Here is an 18,769-nt window from a genome sequence, read left to right as displayed (position 1 = left end):
TCTGTCCTCCAGCAGGACCTCTCCTCACCTGCAGGACCTCTGTCCTCCTGCAGGACCTCTGTCCTCAAACAGGACCTCTGTCCTCCTGCAGGACCTCTGTCCTCCAGCAGGACCTCTGTCCTCCAGCAGGACCTCTGTCCTCCTGCAGGACCTCTGTCCTCCTGCAGGACCTCTGTCCTCCTGCAGGACCTCTGTCCTCCAGAAGGACCTGTGTCCTCATGCAGGACCTCTCCTCACCTGCAGGACCTCTGTCCTCCAGCAGGACCTCTGTCCTCCAGCAGGACCTCTGTCCTCCTGCAGGACCTCTGTCCTCCTGCAGGACCTCTGTCCTCCTGCAGGACCTCTGTCCTCCAGCAGGAGGCAGCATGACTCCACACACCTGATGATGGGCTGTTTCACCTTCAGGTGAGGAACCTCCTTCACTCTTTCCTCCTCCTATCTCCTCGCTTCCTTTCCTTCTTACTGTAAACCAGTTATATTTATGACACTATGACACCGTACTGATATTTAGTTTTATTTGCACTCGTTCCCTCTTTGAGCTGCGACTGCTGCTACAACTATTCCCCCTCTGAGTAAATGAAGTTTTCTCTTGTTCATCTCTGTCTGGACCAAAGTGGTGGATCATCCATAGAGCCACATGAGTACAGATGACTGATGACTGACACTCACTCACGAATGAATCATAAAAACATTTGTGCAACTTTGCTTTTTCTTAATTGGCCAAAAGGTTAACCTCTTATTCCGGGTACAGTTGAGCTGTGTGTTAAAACGCCGTCTTTAAAAACTTCATAACATGCTGAGGTGGTCAAAAACTCTAAATGTTCTCCTTTTACTTTGTTATTGTCATCTATAGTGGTTATTTGCATTAAAAAACCCACCTTTAAACATCTTTTGTTTGCTACAGATCCCGGCAAAAATCACACCGTAATCATTTTAATATGTTTATTAATGAAAATGAGAATACAAATTATCGTTGCAATTGCAACATCAGTTACCCGACGGACCCGGTACCGGGTTATATAAACTCAATAAAATGCTGTGGTGGTCTTTATTACTGAATAGTGTCTAAAAGACGACGCCTTAACGCGACTAAAACAACACTCCAAGTGGATTTAGTCCAAACAATGTTTGTTTAATAATGATTTCAATATTTAAGTTAGTTAGAAATTGTGTTTTTCTTTATAATATTTGTATATTGAATGTACGTTCTTGACTATCTTATCTTATTTACATTGTTATTGATCTTATTTGTTATTATCTACTTTCATTATTATAATAAAACTTCTCCATTTGGAGTCAGAATTATACAATTTAGTAGTTTTTTATTGGTTTTATACTGTGCACAATGGTAGAATGTGATGATGCACAATGGTAGAATGTGATGATGCACAATGGTAGAATGTGATGATGCACAGGGTAAATGTCATGGTTAAAGGCTCTATTGTGTGCTCATAGCCTCCTGTAGTGGATATCAGGAGGATTTTATAACCAGATTCACTTTCAAGAGGTAGAAAACACATTCAGCACACTTTGGGTATCCAAGTGTGCCAAATGGAGAGTCCTCCTGGTCCTATCCTCACTAAAACCTTTGCAGAATCTATGTGCTTTGTGTTATTTATGTCTAGTTTGGCTCAGTTGTAGTGGAGGAGTTGCTGCGTCTCTGTGCACGGCGTTGTTGCTATAATGGTGTTATCCACTGTCTGATCTAGAAAACATTTTAAGGTGAGGATAAAAATGTTAATTTTTCCTCGCCTTAAAGTGTAGTTCATCCCAGTTTCCTCAGGCACAGTAACAGTCACAGTGTTACTGACACTGGGGATGAATCCTCTGAGGTCTTACCTCTCCATAGAGACCCAGATCATGCAGAAAGACCTGCTAGTTTTGGAGCTATTACAGATTTATTTTGGGAGAGCCAGGGAAAAATGCAGTTATTGCATTTCACTGTACTTTTAAATACATATGACAAATAAACTTGAAAAAAGGAGAGAAGTGACAGCTCCAGATAAACGGGATTTAGGATGTAACCTCGCGATACTTCCCCTCTCTCTCTCTCTCTCTCTCTCTCTCTCTCTCTCGCTCTCTCTCTGTCCTCGTCCAGCCTACAGACCAGACCACCGACCTACAGACGCAAAAAAACACTCCGGTCTGACGGTGAAACTTCATACTTTTTTCCTCCTTTATGAATAAATTTCTCCAAAAAGAAAAAAACCCCACACAATAAAAGCAACAGCAGCTGGAGACGCGACTTTTATTTTGGAGGTATTTAGTTAATTATCACACCTGAGAAGGATGAGGAGGAGAAATTAAACAAAACAGTTTTGTTTTTTTGCTGAAGTATAGGAGTGTTTCTTTTGAGGTGGAGTAAAACAGAAAGCTGAAGCCGGATGAAGGATTAAATCTGGGCTGAAGTTGTGTGAAGAGATGCTGGAGGAGGAACCGGAGCAGCAGACGGAGTGAAGCAGTGAAGCAGTCCGGTGCGCACTCACCCATCTCCGGCTGGACCGGAGCGCTCAGACCGCTCCTCCACCTCCACCTCCACCAGCTCCTCATCCTCTGCTGCTGCTGCTGCTGCTGCTGGACGGACACTTCATCACTCTGCTTGGATGTAAAACAACTTCTTCTTCTTCTTCTTCTTCTTAGAGGTTTTCTTTTTTTTTTTTTTTTTCAAACACTTTTGTTCATCGGAGTTGTTGCGCTCACGGATCCGCCTCAGTGCGCCTCCTCTCCGGGTTGGATCTGGCAGCTGTGAGCTGTGGAGCTTTGGAGAGGTGATGATGATGATGGTGTCACATCCAAACTAACCCGCAGTTATTAACGCAGGAGTTTCACATGTGAGTACATGCCCTTCTTTATTATTATTATTAGTAGTAGTTTTAGTATTATTAGTGCGTAAAGGATGTGGTGTTCTTGAGTACATGCCTTTCTTTCAAACACTTGATTTGAATGTGTTTTGTATGATATTATGCATTGCATGTATTTATTTAGCATTTTTGTTTTATGTTGAGGCGTCTGAAACTTTAATGTATGTTTAAATGTTGCTGTCTTGGCCAGGTCTCTCTTGCAATAATATGCATATATCCAATATAATTGGACTCTTGCAATATATATTATAATATATACTACCTATATAGTACTACCTGGTTAAATAAAGATTTTATTATTAATAGTATTCTTGGTGCATAAAGGTTGTGGTGTTCTTCTGGGCTGACCTTTATGAGGATAAACACCTGCGACACTCAAAATCACTTCTGTCAACCAGAAATATGTCATTTTATATCATTTATTTCCCCTCAGGAAGACAAACTTTCACCAAATCCTAATCAATATGGAGATAAAACTACATAAACAATGTGTCCTTTTTAAAGAAAGTGTATGTAGAATATAGTTTTAAATCTATTTGTCCTGTTGCCATATTTGTTGAATTTAAGGGGAGACACTAGATATATTGTCCTAGATATTGTTTTTCATGCACTGGTCAATTTTGAGATTTTGGGCCATTTGGCTTCCATAACATGTCTTCTTTCAGACTAGTGGAAAAAAACAAACATCCAAAATACATTAACATATTTAAACATACAATTTCAGAAAACTTGTAATACAAAAAATAATGTTCTACATGTAAGGAATCAACTGGAGAAGTTTCATGGTGATATATATTAGTTAAAGGTGTTTGCCCTATTCACCTGTAATGTCAAAAAATAGCTTCACATAAAAACTCCAGTAAAACTTTATGTAATAAACATGTTTAACACACGCAGGGTGATTTAGGGACACTTTAAAGTACATTTCCGTCTCCTCTCCGTCCCTGTTTTGAGCTACTTTCGCCCCTCCAGAGACTCCCCTCTGTTCCCATGCAACCTGGCTCTTTATCATCAGCCTGCTGAGCCGAGCCGAGCCGAGCAGTGCCAACACTTTCCATTAATTAACCGGCTCTGTTTATGTCATAAGAGGAGATGCAGATTTGGGTGCTGCTGGTTGTGTTTATAATAATATTCCTATAATGTGATACTCAATAGAAACCTTTTAGTGTGACAACATTTCCTCTAATATTCATGCTTTTGGTTGCACTTATTCTTTATATTATAATAATATTTAAGTGACCTTTTAGTGCCATGACCTTCTATATATCATATTTGCTCCATGTCTTATGATATCAGTATAATAATTGTATATTATTCAGAGTAACTTGAGTGTTTGAGACCTGGCTGTGTGTTTATAGTGGATTTATGATGCATTTATTTCTCCCTAAATATGATATCTATATATTTAGGGATGCACCGACACCGATACTGGATTGGATATCAGTGACAATGGGGCCGATCTATTCAACTCAATTCTATGTTTATATACTATATACATTACATACTGGGATTTTAATTCCTGTTTAAGTTTTGTTGCTGTATTAAAAACACTTCCTGTTAATTTTTAAGAGTTATTAGTTGTTGGTGTATGATTCATGATTTTAATAACAAATAATAATAATAATAAAAATAATAAAAATGTGTATTTATTTGTTACATTTTGTCCCGATACCTTTGGGTATCGTCCGATAAAATGTGACCAATAAATATATATATTTTTAATTATTTTAATTATCATTATTTATTATTAAAATAATAAATCGTACACCAGCAACTGGGTAAAAAAATCTTACCGATACCGATACCTGGGTTTGGATATCGTCCGGTACCGATCCGATACGGTGTTTAATTAATCAGCTGTATTGGAGGTGACTGGGATCATTCTTTTATGTGTAAGAAAACATCTGGACTTGACGTAAACATCGCTTTCCTAAATTGTCTTCTTAAAATGTAACAAATATTTATTATTTGAATAATTATTTATTATTCAAATAATAAAAATGTGTATTTATTTGAATTGAATAGATCGGCCCCATTGATCCGGTATCGGTGCATCTCTAGTCATATTCCTGTAGTGTTCCTGTAATAATTACAGTGTGTGTTCAGCAGTGATTTAAATGTGTGTGGATCGGCTCCACTCTGGGTTTCCTGCATCAAATGAGGCTTTCGTTGGTGACGTTTCGTCAGTCAGTGTGTAAATATTCAAATGATTGTTGATTTATTCAGGATGCAAATGGTTTGATTTAATGTGGAAGGTGTTGAGAAAAGAAACGGGAGTATAAACAGAATATCGGTTGCAGCTGCTGTGATTAGTGGAGTTTCCTGATGACCTTTGATGACCTTCAAGCTTCTGGATGAAAACAGTTTTAACTCTGTTGTTCATGGCGGTGGAGCGGAGCTGTTCTTATAATCAGGGTCGGCTTATAGTGGAGCCGTGTTCGGTCAGTCTGTGAATTTGTGGCTTAATTGTCTAAATCTCATGATTGTGCAGTTAATTATCGCACATGTTTAATCGGTTCTAAATGAACCTTAAAGGGAGATTTATCAAGTATTTAATCCTCTTATCAACATGCGAGTGGACAAATATGCTGCTTTATGTAAATGTATGTATATATCTATTATTGTAAATCAATTAACAACACAAAACAATGACAGATATTGTCCAGAAACCCTCACAGGTACTGCATTTAGCATAAAACAATATGCTCCAATCATAACATGGCAAACTGCAGCCCAACAGGCAACAACAGCTGTCAGTGTGTCAGTGTGCTGACTTGACTGACTTGCCCCAAACTGCATGTGATTATCATAAAGTGGGCATGTCTGTAAAGGGGAGACTCGTGGGTACCCAGAGAACCCATTTACATTCACATATCTGGAGGTCAGAGGTCAAGGGACCCCTTTGGAGATGGACATGATAGTTTATCTTCGCCAAAATTGAGTGTAAGTTTGGAGCGTTCTTTAACCTCCTTCATGACCAGCTAGTCTGACATGGTTGGTACCGATGGATTCATCAGGTTTTATAGTTTCATATGATACCAGTATCTTCACTCTTTCAGGCTTTAAATGTAAATGTCCGAAAAATGTCTGAAAAAAAAGTCAAATATGTTTTGAAATGTTTTTTCAAAAAATTTCAGAAAAATGTCAAAATATATTCAAAACATATCTGAAAAATGTCAGAAAAAAAGTCAGAAAAATATCTTAAAAATGTCAACAAATGCCAAAATGTAGCCTAAGTTTGGAGCGTTACAACCTCGGGAAGATCGATTGCATTATTGCGTTAAAGAAACTAGTGGCGTTAAAACGATGTTGCGTTATTAACGCGATAACTTTGACAGCTCTACTTTTTTCATCAACAGTATCGCCCGTACAGTAGATATTGTCACAGTTTGGTATTTAATGCCGTCTTGTCATCGTCTTTAATTAAATCAAAATTGATTGGAAGGAGGAAAGACTGGAGGGGAACAAAGAAGAGAAGGAAGACGCTTCATCTTCTGCAGCATCCGACGATTCTGCATGTTTACAACCATGAGAGAGTTTCTGATTTAAATGTGGTGAAGGACGAACTCAGAGGAGTTGTTTGTGTTGGTTGGTATATACAGTATGGAACAAGCTGCTTCATAATAATCAAGTTTAGGGATCCTGAAGCAGTTTGTTTCACTTCATTCAGAATCTGCACATCCTGACAGATTTCTAACTAATTCAGTAGAGACTTTCGTCTCGGGCCAAAGAGTCCAGGCATTTTTAAAGATTCCTAAATATTGCAAGATTTGTGAGCATATCCCTGTGAATGACAGCATCTCATTGAAACACGGTGTCCCATCACTGTGGTTCAGCCAACGCCCACATGTATGTCTGTGTTTACATTTTACAATTTCTAAATGGATGTTTTAATGTCAGAATCGATGCTTCATCTGAGTCTATGTGGAGGTGGAAGGAAGTTACCGCTTTTATTGTTGTAGTCTGAGTAACGTGACGTCATATCCGTTCCGTATCCGTCAACCAAAACAAACCTCAGCATGCTGAAACAAAATATCTTCTGAAAAAAAATGAAAGCAGAGTGGAAATTACGTTTCCAACGTCGTCGCCTACGATGTGTCCTCCTGTTGGCTGAAAATGCACCGGTATGTTTACGTATTGTATTGTTTTATTCTGTTATCTACGTATGTTTGAATAGAGGTCGTGGCTCCGCCCCTTCCGCTACATAGCCAAGATGGCGACAGTTGAGTGTGGAAAGTGTCCAGCGTTCCACACTCAACGATCTGACCGCTTTGAGTACAACATCCGGGTACTTTGAGTGCACTGCATTCTGCCGTACTTCCCAGTGTGAACGTACTTATGCACTCAAAGTGGTAAGTGTAAGTACAGAAGTACGCTGATTGGAACACACTGCTAGACATCACGGCTAAAGCTGCATGCTAACTTCTAAAAAGGCCAAAATGTGTCCGAAAATAAGGCTGAAAGAAGTCAGAAAAAGCCGAAATATATCCGAAAAAAATATTAAGAAAGGCCGAAATATGTAAAAAAAAATGTCTGAAAAAGGTCAGAAAAAAGCTGAAATCTGAAAAAAATATCTAAAATATTTCCGAAAAAATGCCAAAGTATGTCCTAAATATGTCCCAAAAATATGTACAAAAAAAGGCCGAAATATGTTCAAACAAAAGTCTGATATATGTCTGAAAAAAAGTCTGAAAAATGTCAAACATTTCCGAAAAAAAGGCTGAAAATTGTAAAAAAAAAATATTTTCCAAAGTAAAAGTTCCTAGAAGTGTATGATTCCACTTGTTCCCTTCATGGTCTAGTGTTAGAAAAGTTAACAAAAATCACAATATATCGCAATATCGAATCACAATACTTTGAATCGGCACCCAGGTATGGTGATAGTATCTACTCAGGAGATATCTGTAGGTGGAGCGTCTCAGCCTTATTGATTACAGGTGCAACACATTTGTTCAGGAAGGTTTGTGTGAAGCGGTGATTTTATTGTTCCAGCCTGTAGCTGCTGTGTCAACACCTCCATCACCGCTCTGCTGCAGCCCGACAACAGGTGTCCCAGCGCGGCACCGCCTGCCTCGCATGCATTACATTCATGTGTGTGTGTGTGTGTGTGAGTGCATATATGTGCCGTATTAGGTGTGTTTGTGTGTCTGCTTGTGTGTTTGTGTGTGTGTGTTCAGCTGAAAAGCCCCACACAGTGCTGTGCTGTTTGTTCAGTGTTGGAGCAGCAGGCCTGACCTTTCCTGTACCGGGCGCTGAGACAACACGAGCTGCTGTGTGACGGACGAGGCAACGCCGCGGCTCTCTGTTCTGACATCAGTCCTGCAGGCTGAAATGCTGAAACCAGCCTCCTGCTTATTATCTACAACCTTTGTGAGGGCCGAGTCGCCGTGTGAAACCCGAGAGCAGCTCTATAGCTTTCATCGCGGGGGCTTGAAGCCCCCTCCTGAGCTCGTACAATCCACCTCTCAGCGTTGGCTTTGCATTCATCTCCTTTTTTGTGTTTCTTCAGTGTGTTTTCACGGCCATTAACTCCCATCAAAGACACACAAACGTTGAACGGCCGGTTTCTGAGAATGTTTGAAAGAATCAAAAGGTCTGGAGCGTTGACCGAAGCCTGTGACCAGAACATTATTGTCCCTTTTTGACCACGACAACTTTTTCAGAACTCCTTTCTAGATCTACATCACCTGCGTTTTGAGGAACCAAGGTTTAAACGCTCCAGTCGCCAGGAAAACAAGTTAGCATCGTATGTTTCTCCAAACCATCGATACGTTCATACGTCAATAACGGGTATAAAGAGTGAGAAAAAAGTCCTACGTCGTAGCGTTACGTCGTAGCGTTACGTCGTAGCGTTACGTCGTAGCGTTACTGTTGTTATATTGCGCTAAGTTGTTGCGTTAGGTTTTTATGTTATGTTGTTGTGTTGCATTGTTGCATTGTGTTCTTGCATTACGTTTTTGCTTAACATTGTTATGTTACGTTTTTGCACTACATTGTTACAGTTATTATATTACTTTACGTTGTTGCGTTACGTTGTTGCGTTACGTTGTTGCGTTGCGTTGTTGCGTTACGTTGTTGCGTTACGTTGTTGCGTTACGTTGTTGCGTTACATTGTTGCGTTACATTGTTGCATTACGTTCTTTTTCTTCAGTTTGTGTACGGAAGTAACATGATAAAAACGACTTAGTTAGCTTTAGGAAAAAGATCGCCATTTGGGTTAAAATAACGGAAGTGCTGTTACTTAAGTACAGAAGTTAGGTGACAAATAAATCAACTTTGACTTCTGGTTCACGAACGTCGGTCTCCTGGTGAAAGTCTGGTGGTTTTCTGACTCAACCATCCACCCCGACCTCCTCCTTACCTTCGCCGCTCTTTATACTTCCCGGTTCACAATTATGTGGATTACGTAAGAATTGATTTCATTCTTTACATTTTGAGACTATTTCATGAACCGACTGAGCTGTTATTGAGTAAATATACTTTATTATATTCCACCACTGGCTGTAGCTGAAGAAAAACAGGATAGAAGAAGTTGATGGCTTTGAAAGAAAGAAAAGCAGCTGACAGAAAGCCGCTGGAAAAGACCTCAGCTAGTTTTTGTTCAGGCGGACACGTTGGTCTGACCTGGTCCGGTCCGGTCCGGTCCGGTCGGCAGGATCACCTGAACCGAAGACGTGGCGGTTTGAGACCGAAGGCGGTGACTCAGCGTGGTCACACAGCAGCTCCGTGTCGAAGCTGAGTCAGGACGGACGGATCTGCTTTAATCTCAGTGATCCTCTCTCCCGGAGAGCAGCGAGCCGAGAGCGCTGACAGTTTAATTATCTGTTATTCCTCTTCTGTTAAAGCAGCTCGCAGAAAAGACTCTTAAAAGTGACGCCTTCTTTCCTTCCTTCGACAATTTTACTGCCCAAATCTGGGGAGACGTTTGAGTCAGCAGAGTGTCAAGAACTAGAACTTAGATTTCACTTCGTCACGCTCGTATTGATCCACTGAACTTTACAGGAATCTAGTTCACTGTGAAACGATGGCGGGACGTTAAATCTGTTAACCTTAAATAAAAAACGTACAATTCACTGATTGTACTTTGAGCTCTGAGACACACCTGTGAATCTCAGCATAATAAAAGATTCAGATGATCCTGAATTAATTGAGCAAACTGCAGTCGATCTTGTCACCTTCATGAACATTCAGCTTCCTTTAGAGAAGTCTTTTTGGCATCCGTGACACATTCTTGTCACATTACGGTGCGTCGTGAATTGAATTAAAAGTAAATATATAAGTAGTCATGAACACTGTTCTGCTCGTCTGACAGAGATCATAAAGTAGAACAGAACAATGAACAGCTGATGCAGCTCTGAAACGACGGCTCCGAGGCAAAGATGTCTCATTTTGTTAAATTCCTGTTGCCTCGACTCCTCTCTCCTCGTGCCTCCTCTTCGTCTCCTCTCAGGTGGGAGGGACTTATAAGATGCAAGGAGAGGAGGCGAGGAAAGGAATCAAGGATGTACAAACTGAGAAGTTAGAAGAGCCCACTTGAGATGTGGTTGAAAGCTCTGGACGAGAATAGAGAGTTAACCATGAACTAAGATTTAGTTTGTGTGTGTTTGTGGTAGAGCTGCAATGATTAACTGATTACTTGTCAACTATTTTAATGATCAATAAATCTGTTTGAGCAATATTTAAAAAAAAAAAAAGGTCATAATTGTTACCAGCTTCTTAAATGTGAATATTTTCTGGTGTCTTCTGTGGCAGTTAATTGAATATCTTTGAGTTGTAGACAAAACAAGACGTTCGTTTTTTTTCATATTTTTCACCATCTTCTGACCAGCTGTAATCGCTGAAGCTTCCCTGCCGACGGGTCTCTTTTCTTTTGTGTTTTTGCTTCTACTTTCAACCTCTCAAGTAGCTTAAGAAGTAGCATTAATAACGCAGCATTAAAAGGAATTACTCTAGTACAGTATTGACAACACAGTCTCACGGCAGTTTGTGAAATAGTCACAACATTTATTCTATTTGATTCGTGTACATAGACTCAAATTTCCCTTTATTTCATGTTTTTTTGTTGTGAATAGTACAATAAACCATTGTTGCGCTACGTTGTTGCGCTACATGGTTTCGTTACAGTTGTTACACTACGTTACATTGTTGTGTTACGCTGTTGCATTACGCTGTTGCGTTATGTTGTTGCGTCACTTTATTGTGTTACGTTTTTATGTTATGATGTTGTGTTACATTGTTGCGGTATGTTGTTGTGTTACATTTTTATGTTACTTTGTTGCATTACGTCGTTACATTATGTTGTTAGGGTATGTTGTTACGTTACATTGTTGCATTACGTTTTTACGTTACATTGTTGCGTTACGTTTTTACATTACGTTGCTGCATTACATTTCTGCGTTACATTGTTAATTACAGATTTTGTTGTGAATAGTACATTAAAATCCTCTAGTGTACTTGTACTCCAGTCAAATATTTATTCAGTAGTTTTTTTGGTAAAATATTTGGTATTGGTATTAATTACGTTATTGGGTTACACTGTTGCATTATATTGTTGCATTACTTTTTTACGTATATTGTTGCGTTACATTGTTACGGTATGTTGTTGCGTGATGTTGTTGCGTGACATTGTTGCGTGACATTGTTGCGTTACGTTGTTGCGTTACGTTGTTGCGTTACGATGTTGCATTACGTTGTTGCATTACGTTGTTGCATTACGTTGTTGCGTTACGTTGTTGCGTTACTTTGTTGCGTTACTTTGTTGCATTACATTGTTACGGTATGTTGTTGCGTGACGTTGTTGTGTTACGTTTTTACGTTTTATTGTTGCATTACATTGTTACGGTATGTTGTTGCGTGACGTTGTTGTGTTACGTTTTTACGTTTCGTTGTTGCGTTACGTTGTTGCGTTACGTTGTTGCATTACGTTGTTGCATTACATTGTTGCGGTATGTTGTTGCGTGACGTTGTTGTGTTACGTTTTTACGGTATGTTGTTGCGTGACGTTGTTGTGTTACGTTTTTACGTTTCATTGTTGCGTTACGTTGTTGCATTACGTTGTTGCATTACATTGTTGCGGTATGTTGTTGCGTGACGTCGTTGTGTTACGTTTTTACGGTATGTTGTTGCGTGACGTTGTTGTGTTACGTTTTTACGTTTTATTGTTGCGTTACATTGTTACGGTATGTTGTTGCGTGACATTGTTGTGTTACGTTTTTACGTTTCATTGTTGCGTTACGTTGTTGCGTTACGTTGTTGCGTTACGTTGTTGCATTACGTTGTTGCATTACGTTGTTGCATTACATTGTTGCGGTATGTTGTTGCGTGACGTTGTTGTGTTACGTTTTTACGTTTTATTGTCGCGTTACGTTGTCGCGTTACGTTGTCGCGTTACGTTGTCGCGTTACGTTGTGAATTACAGATTTTGTTGTGAATAGTACAACATAATCCTGAAGTGTACTTGTACTCCAGTAAATTATTCCTTCAGTAGTTTTTTTCGGCGAGAGTATAAATGATTTAGTTAAATCCAGACATTCTTTATAGAACTCTGGTTTTAAAACAGAACATGTGATATTCTTCAGTAAGAGCTCCACAGGCAGCTGAACCGGTGAGTCACATAAAGTGAAATACCAAAGAGCAGCATGTGTCAGCTTTAATGGAGGTCTGACTGTCAACATTGTTCTTAAGTGAGTGTTCAAGGCGACATGAGACAGTTTACAGAGGAACAAAGAGGCCAGATAGCTGCTGCCTGAACGGTCACAGCTCCAACTCACAAAAAGCAAAAAATACAACATTATATAAAACACCAGGAAACATCAGGAAGAGAAGCCCGAGGCCATGACAGGATATATGATTAACCTTTCTTTAAATGATCAAACTGACTGTTTTTGGTTTACAGAAACACCTCTTTGACTTCATTTGGTACATCAAACCTTAGTTACAGAGAGACTTTCGCTGTTAGTGTCCCGTGTCAAACCAGATTTATTTGTCACGTAACTCCCGTAGTTGATTTAACCGAAACCACTATCTTTTCCTAAACCTAACCAAGAAGTTTCCTGTGAAGACGGAAGTTTATTTTGAAAAGACTGTATACATGTAACAAGCAGAAACTGACACGTGCTGCTGGATGTTCAGGAAAACACACCAAAAACGAGGAATAACTTTTCTTGAGATATCGTGTGAACCGTTGTACGAGGATACGTTGTGCTGTGCCGTCACGTCTTCTTCTGTGGTCTTAAGTGTAAGAAGAAAACTAAGGCTGTCAAAGTTCATGTGATAACGCATTAACGCAATCGATCTTTCGGATGTTTTATCGGGCTCAGTTTTAAAGCTAGAGTGAAGATGCTGGTATCATATGAAACTCTAAAACTTGATGAATCCATCGGTACCAACCATGTCAGACTAGCTTGTAGTGAAGGAGGTTAAATAACGCTCCAAACTTACACTCAATTTTGGCGAGGAAAAACTGTCATGTCCATTTTCAAAGGGGTCCCTTGACCTCTGACCTCCAGATGTGTGAATGTAAATGGGTTCTATGGGTACCCACGAGTCTCCTCTTTACAGACATGCCCACTTTATGATAATCACATGCAGTTTGGGGCAAGTCATAGTCAAGTCAGCACACTGACACACTGACAGCTGTTGTTGCCTGTTGGGCTGCAGTTTGCCATGTTATGATTGGAGCATATTGTTTTATGCTAAATGCAGTACCTGTGAGGGTTTCTGGATCAATATCTGTCATTGATTTGTGTTAATTGATTTACAATAATAAATATATACATATATTTGCATAAAGCAGCATATTTGTCTACTCCCATGTTGATAAGAGGATTAAATAGTTGACAAATCTCCCTTTAAGGTACATTTTAAACAGATAAAATAATGTGCGATTAACTTGCAATTCAATATTTTAATCCATTGACAGCTCTCTCTCTATATATATATATATATATAGAGCTTAAGCTCAACAGCAGAATGGGCTTCACAGTAACTCCCGAAAGGTCAGAGGTCACAGTGTGATGTCATCAGATGTGTGATGGAGAGGTGTTGTGGATTTTTTGGCGCCGCGCAGCAGGCGGCTGATTTATCTCCACCCGCTCCACTTCCCTTCGAGTGTCTGCGAGAATAAATCAAACGCACCCCTCGAGTCGTTCGCACGTCTCCACGTCTGCATTCAGCAACGAGAGACGATTGGCCTGGTGTGTGTGTGTGTGTGTGTGTGTGTGTGTGTGTGTGTGTGTGTGTTCATTACCTCAGAGGTGCAGGGCAGAGTTATCAATCATACAATGTGGATGTGTCTCCTTCTCAATCATCACAAAATCATCGACATGTAGAACACACACACACACACACACACACCTGTTCATCAGGATCACCACCCTGTGCTTTGGGACCAGAACTCACAGCCGTAACCATAGCAACAGCAGAACCATAGCGACCGGTGTCATCATCATCATCAACAGCAGCAGCAGACCCCGGCGGAGTCTTTTCTTTACGTTCTCTGTCTAAATAATTTGGGATGAGAGCAGCAGCGGCGCCGGGTGGCGCCGGGCGGTGGCAGCGGCGCCCGGCGGCGGCGGCGAGGAAGGAAGTCGACCATGTTTGTTTTGATTACAGTGGAGACTTCGGGGGGTTTTCAGTCACTCTCAACATCTCTGCTCTCTCTTATTCCCTCTGTAATCCTGTCCGGTCCAAATCAAACAGTTGGGGTACTTAATGTCGGGGCGATCAGGATGGATGTAAACAAAGTAGAGGAAGCACCAGAACAGAAGAAGAACTTAACAGAACTTTTATGATTTGGCTGATGTTGTAATACGCTGAAGAATGTCTGTTTTATTTGATCGTAACGCCTGTGAAAACTGGGTTTAAAATCACTAACATTAAATATGTCAGGGATAATGTACAGCGAGCCGGTCATTGTTGTGATACGGCACTGCTAGCTGTACATTATCCCGCTTATTACACGGCTACTTACTGAAGAAATCAATAATTTGACACAAAAACGGTACGACATCAGAACTTTGCCCATAGCAACGGTCTGTTGTACATAGCAACGGGCTGTTGTACATAGCAACGGGCTGTTGTTCATAGCAACGGTCTGTTATACATAACTACGGTCTGTTATACATAGCAACGGTCTGTTATACATAGCTACGGTCTGTTATACATAGCAACGGTCTGTTATAAAGACATAACAGACTGTAGAACGCTGTGATTGACAAATCAGAATCGAGGCCGTGTAATTAGCCTCAATAAGCTAGAAAGACAGGATTTATTAAGAGTTGAACCCTCCTGACCTCAGCTCATCTGCTTCATCAGGACTGTGTGGTTAAGAGTTGATCAGATATGATTGACAGAGCAAAGTCTCCTGGTGAAAGTCCTGTGTTTTTTGACCCACCCATCCATCCCGACCTCCTCCCTACGCGGCGTTCTCTATACTTCCTGGTTCACAATTACGTGGATTACATACAAATTGATTTCGTGCTGACCATCACGAAAACAATATGTGAAATTTGTATCTATGTAGATGAATTAACTCATTAAATTTCGTGACTATTTGACGAGCTGCTGTGCGACCGAGCTGGTAGTTTAACGGCAGCAGGTCGACCTCACTGGCTGTGTGGTCAGCTGACCTTGGAGACGGTTCGTCTGCTTTGAGGTCTCATGATTTATCAGAGACACACAAAGTCACCCGACCTCCTGTTGACTCCTCCTCCTCCTCCTCCTCCTCCTCCTCCTCCCACACCGGCTCCATCTGTTTCTTCTTCTGCTCTTAAAGTGCCTCCTACTCTGCATGATTGACAGGTGAAATAAATAATTATGAATTTAAAACAGAAACAGAGATTTGAACCCTCTGAGACCCGTTTTAGCCTTTTTTATGTGTCTTCAAAAAGGCGGTTCCTAACAAGCGGCTAAATGAGACGACTGAACGTCATCACGCCGACTCGTCCTCCTTTACAGACTCGTTGTGTGTATACTCGCGCTCATGTGACCGTGGTGTTTATAGCCTAATGTTAGCTTTTTGCTTCTGGTGATTGCATTCACACTTCAAAAAAGTGGTGTTCATTAGTGGAGATTATCTTGCTGTCAGTATCATAAACCTGTGTTTGCCCCAGAGTTTATTTTCTGTAATAATCCAAAAACCCAATGGAAACATCCCATTGGCTGTTCGTGGAGGGATCCAGGGAGATGCTACCTTCCTGGTTGCTCATCCCTGGAGCGCTCTCTTGGCTGTCAAATGCAAATAGAGAAACATTGATGGAAAGATTTATTTGAATGCACCTTTCCACTTCCTCTCCCGTACGTATGTTCTCCATCTGTAATTATAAAGAACTTCACTGTCATTAGAGTGCACATAAAGGAAAAGATAACGAGGACATCAATAGCAATCCTCTGATGATGGTAAAAGTTCTACAGGAGTCTGACAATAAAACGAATGTGACTCTCTCTGTCCATCAGGCTCTGCTCTCCAGTTGTTGACCTCTGTGTTGGCGTATAACGGGACATATCAATACACTTATGTAGTTATATGGAGGAGGTACAGGAAGAGCAATAGAGCAGCAATAACCATAAAACAAATAAGAAACGAATGGTCTCTTTGTCTCGGATGGGTTTTATTTTAAGCCGTCGGAGTGGAGCGGGCGGATCGGCTTGCCAGTAATGCTGTCGATCGGTACTTTGGTATTTTGAAGCTCCTGTTTTTTTCTGGGCTGCCTGTCCCATGGTGGAGGTGCCGGTGTCTCTGGCTGGCTCCCGTACAGACTGGGAGACGACCAGCGAGGCGCCGGCCAAGCGCCGGTCCAGTTTTGGCGGCGGTCGATCCATTCTTTCCTGGCTGGCTCCCCGGCCGTCATTTGGAGTCCTAAAGAGGACTTCCAGGTGATGCGAGTCACCCCGACGACGGAGGTCCTCGGGCCCTGCGAACAGCTGATTGTGTTTCAGTAGAAAAGAGCGTCCTATAGAAACCATTCCAGCTCAGGGTGGCGGAGCGGCGGCTGGAGCGTATCCCAGCATGCACTGCAATGAAAGGCAGGGAAACACCTCGGACAGGTTACTGTCTGTCTCGGGACTAAAGCTGTGTTCTTTTATTGCTGTTCTCTGTGTTGTTGAGCCACCAACGTGCACGTTTGGCTTCTCAAAAGAAACAACTTTTATATGAGCACGTTTGAATTAAGGCTGTCAGTCGATTCAAATATTTAGTCGCACATTCAGAGAGGAACAATAATACAAGTTCAAATACATTACAATAAGTATAATGGCATTCGAAGAGCGCAGACCTCCGCCCCCCCCCTCTCCGTTCAGCTTGCACCATCATCCACGTGCATTTTTGTTCATGTTGAGATCAGCTGTACGTAGCTGAGCATCGTAAAACACTTCATTCAAACTGGACAGAAACAAAATAAAACTCACCCAAACCGTCGTCGTTACTCTTTCCAACAATCTCCAAGTGCTTGTTGTCCAACGCTTTGGTTGAACTCAACTGTAAATTCACAGAGTTTAATGTTGAATAACGCCGATTCTACAGTTGTTCCATTTTTCCTGCACATTCTGTGAACATGAGCACCGAGCTTCACAGAAACATCCTTACAAATCATATCATAAAAGCAACTTAGACTATCAGAAACCCTGTGTCTCCACTTAAACTAGTTGTAAAAAGTGAATGTAACATGTTTGCATCCATAAAAATGTTTGTTTGTGTGCACATTTTGCATCCCGTGCGTTCGTCAGGAGAAGGATGCTGAGTTTGAGTTTTGTTTGAATCGGAGTTAAAAACAGACCGACTTCAGAAAAACAGTGTGGATGAACTGAGAGAGAGAGAGATCGATGACAGACTGCCATGTTCATCAGCATGTGATAGACAAGGCCAGTGTGTGTGTGTGTGTGTGTGTGTGTGTGTGGTGTGGTATAAAGTGTCCTTGGGGCTCGTGTGCAGCTTCATCTGTTTACTGGTTCAACAGCAGACAGGAAACAGTCATTCAGGCGGTCCTGAGTCCTGCAGATCATCCATCAGCTCTCCTACAGACGGATGACACGGCCTTGTAGCACGACTGTGTGTGTGTGCAGCCAGATTTCTTGCGTTGTTGTTGCTTGTTTTGTACGACAAAAAAAATATATAAAACCATGTTTCATTTCTATGAAAATATATAATAATTAGGGCTGTCAACTGATTAAAATATGTAATTTTTTCTGTTCTAAATGTACCTTAAAGGGAGATTTGTCAAGTATTTAATGGCATGGTTGGTACAGATGGATTCATCAGGTCTTCTAGTTTCATATGACACCAGTACATGTATCTTCACTCTTCCTTTAAAACCCGCTACAACTTAAAAATCGCAAGTTGCGTTAATGTGTTAAAGAAATTAGTGACGTTAAAATGAATCTGCGTTAAAACGTTATCGCGTTGACTTTGACGGCCCTAAAAATAATAGAAAGTGACTTAAATAACACCGGATTGATTGGACTGTCATCAGCTCATTAAAGGTGCGTTATCAGTCATTCGAGCCTCATAGATGTGGGTCAGTTGGGGCCTACTACATTGTAAAAGTGAAAGTGAAACTTAAAAGCAGCATGTTGTATCACTGAATGAAGTTTTGAACACAAACAGAACAGCTTCTTTAGTTTATTGAAAAAGGATTGTGTTTTGTATTTAAATACAACTCGTTCTCACTCCCAACTCGTCAAACGCGGCCGATTGGCCGATTCGCCCCTCAGCATCGGGAACCGGTCTGGGATTTCTCCGTGTTTTCGTCTTAGAACTTTAACCCTTTCACAGCGTGTTTTCACTTCATCAAAGTTAATTATAACATTTCAGTTGCCTAAAAATGTCTTATTTAGCGTTCGGTTGTACTTAGCTCCACCCTCTGGTCTCACTTCTGGTTCAAAAAAACAAGATGGCGATGGACAAAATGCCG

At 40.9% G+C, this 18,769-nt stretch overlaps 1 protein-coding gene across 4 annotated transcripts in view; it reads left to right on the top strand.

The window, feature by feature from the left end:
- Nucleotides 1-2,053: 2,053 nt before the first annotated feature.
- Nucleotides 2,054-18,769, top strand: part of LOC141759841 (sodium channel protein type 2 subunit alpha-like) — a 187,898-nt gene continuing 171,182 nt past the window's right edge. For 2 of the 4 annotated variants that reach the window (XM_074622275.1, XM_074622274.1), the window contains exon 1: nucleotides 2,054-2,831. The gene's annotated coding sequence lies outside the window, so the exon portion shown is untranslated. The remainder of the gene's footprint in view (nucleotides 2,832-18,769) is intronic. The other 2 variants (XR_012592206.1, XM_074622273.1) reach the window with 1 other exon arrangement.

This window comes from Sebastes fasciatus, chromosome 21 (assembly GCF_043250625.1).
Source record: "Sebastes fasciatus isolate fSebFas1 chromosome 21, fSebFas1.pri, whole genome shotgun sequence".
Classification (NCBI taxonomy): Eukaryota; Metazoa; Chordata; class Actinopteri; order Perciformes; family Sebastidae; genus Sebastes; species Sebastes fasciatus.
Note: the sequence above shows the minus strand (reverse complement) of the source record. Positions and strands in the feature narration are given on the sequence as shown.